Raw genomic sequence first — 2,639 nt, 5'->3', positions numbered from 1 at the left:
GTTCAGCTAGCCTTCAACTCATTATGTAGTCCCACTGGCCTTCAACTCACAGTGTTTCTCCTGCCTCAGCCTCCCCCAGTGCTGAGATTACTAGCCTGTGCTGCCACACCCAAGCTGCACCTGCATTTCTGCCCCTTCATCTGGGCTGAGGGGGGCCGGTGTTGGTTATGTGCTCAGCAGGAGGAAGTTTGAAGCTCCTAATCTCTAAAAGAAAAAAATCTAACTTTTGAAGTTCAATTTTGCCATGCTGGTTAGAAGATCATAGCTTCAAAACATTCCCTCCCTTGCAAGCCATGCAAACCCCCAGCACTTGCCTTTGTTCCCCCTTTCTATAAAAGCTCAAAGTTCCTGTCAACTCCTTGAAACACAGCCCTTGAACCTCTGTATTACTGCTGCTGGCCTTCTTGCTGGGTATTTTGGGACCAGAGGCTGAGACTGGCCTGTGGATATGCTGGAACCGGTTGCCCCAAAATCCTGAGAACAGAATGATGGGTAGGAATAAGGCCAGGCTTCGGGGGAGTAACATGTGAGTGCGAGACATCCATCCTGATGGTGACAAAACTCATCTGGGAAAGTGCTTCAGGGCTGCCAGTGCAGCAGGGACAGGGTCAGCATGGTGTCAGCAAGGCTGCACAGAAGGTGATGTCTGGGGGCTGGGGGTTTAGCTCAGCGGCATAAGCACCGGCCTTGCAAGCAGGCAGTCGTGAGTTCGATCCCTGGTACCGATAAAAAGGAAAAAGACAAAAAAAAAAAAAAAAAAAAAAAAAAAAAAGAAGGTGATGCCTGAAGAGAGCCACTTTTCAGCCACTCTCTGGCTCCTTCCTCTTGGGTGAGAGGGGACAGCAAGTGGGGGACAGGATACAGAGGTGGTAGGGACCTGGAAAATTGAAAAAGTTGCTCAATTTTCAAACAGAACCAACATGCCAAGCCCTTCCAGGGTGTGATTAGAGTGGGGGCAAGAGCAGAGGTCACCCCAGCACCAGGGGGACATGGCCAACCTCAGACACACACAGTTGGAGCTGGCATCATGCAAATCCTATCCCAGCCACTTCCCACATGAGGGACAAGGGTGGCCCGGAGAGTGTGAGTGGGGTCCCTTCCAGGCGACAGAGGCCTCAGTGCCAGTCAGTAGATTTTGGGAGTGCATCAGGACTCAGGTTATCAGTGTGGGGTGGTGCCTCTCACCTTCTTCAGCCCTGGGCTTGCTTCCCTCTGGACAGCTGAGCCCCTCAGCTAGGAGCAAAAGACTACAGCAGTTTTCTGACAGTTCTGACACTAATTATATTCTCCAACAAATTAATTTTTAAAAAGGTTTGATATATTTGGCTGTGTAGTTTGGTACAAAATGGCAATCTTTTAAAAGGTTTGCGTGTTACATAATAGTTTCTACAAATACCATGGGAAGTAATTCCAGATAGTTGTTGACAATAATCCTACCACTCATTAAGATAGACTCAGAGCTGGCTATGTTGTCACACACCTATAATCCCAGCACTCTGAGAGGCTGAGGCAGGAGGACTGCAAGTTTGAGTTCAGTCTGAGCAATGTAATGACTTAGCAAGACCCTGTCTCAAAGTCAAAAATTAAAAACTGGCTGAGGACATAATTCAGTGTGAAGGCCCTGTATTGAGAAATTAAAAGAAAAAAAATCACACAAGTGCCCAGGCCAGCACTGCCTAGAAGTGCTCAGGGTGGGCGAGGTCAGCCCCCCCTTGCTTTGGGCCCTTTCGGATAATTTATCTACAGGCCTGGGATGTCCAAGGCTTTTCCCAGCCCCTGCCTGCACTGACTGGGGCCCTGTAGCCAGGCAGAAAGTGCATAACTCAGCTTCGATTAGATGTGGCTTCTTGTTCACCCAAGATATTTGTCTTTATAAAAGACATGAAGAAATAGTATCACAAAGATGAATGTTCCTCCAATGGATGAAGAATGAATCTGCCGATCAAAACACAGAAAAGGCATTCTTTCTGCAAACAGTGGAGATTTCTTTTAAAAGACAGCTTCCCCTCCCCGTCTCCCTGATACCATGGCTGGAGCCCAGGACCTTCTGGCTGACCTACAGCCTCAGCCCTTTTTATATTTATTATTTTAAAATGAGTGTCATTAAGTTGTCTAGGCTGGGTTTAAATTTGTGATCCTTTTGCTTCAGGTTCCCAGAGTGGTGGGATTACATGCTTGTGACACCATTCCCTGTGAATCTTGTTTTTTTAAAGGTCATAGAGGCAGCAGCAAAATCTGTAGAGATGAGGATTCACCCACTTCCTGGCCCTGCAGCTGGGATCTCTTGAGATTTGTTACTGGACTCCCTGGAAGAGCATATTCCCAAGCGGGAAATGTTTCTTTTAGAAAAGGCACCACATCTTACAAGTGTTGAAAACCAAAGCAAAGCAGAGAATAGCATTCAAAATGAGGCACACTGATAACTTCTCCACAGGCTGGTATTTAATAACACTGAATATTAAAGCATCTGTAGGCTATTACAGGGATTTAGGAACTGAGTATGTTCATATCGTTCTTTTTCTCCTAAATGACAATAATGATATGAACATCAACAAAGAAGTCTGCAGTTATCATCCAGTAGTATTTCAAGATCACCAAAGATCTGGAAGATGTTGCTTTCTACCTCTTGGAAATGTTAA

At 46.2% G+C, this 2,639-nt stretch overlaps 1 pseudogene; it reads left to right on the top strand.

Annotated features, from left to right (window-relative positions):
* The first annotated feature begins 1,853 nt into the window (after positions 1–1,853).
* On the top strand, positions 1,854–2,420 carry LOC100720180 (centrosomal protein 15-like; annotated as a pseudogene).
* Positions 2,421–2,639: the final 219 nt, after the last annotated feature.

The sequence above is a fragment of the Cavia porcellus genome, unplaced genomic scaffold, assembly GCF_034190915.1.
Source record: "Cavia porcellus strain 051 isolate PalLab524CR breed Dunkin Hartley unplaced genomic scaffold, mCavPor4.1 scaffold_14, whole genome shotgun sequence".
Lineage (NCBI taxonomy): Eukaryota > Metazoa > Chordata > Mammalia > Rodentia > Caviidae > Cavia > Cavia porcellus.
Note: the sequence above shows the minus strand (reverse complement) of the source record. Positions and strands in the feature narration are given on the sequence as shown.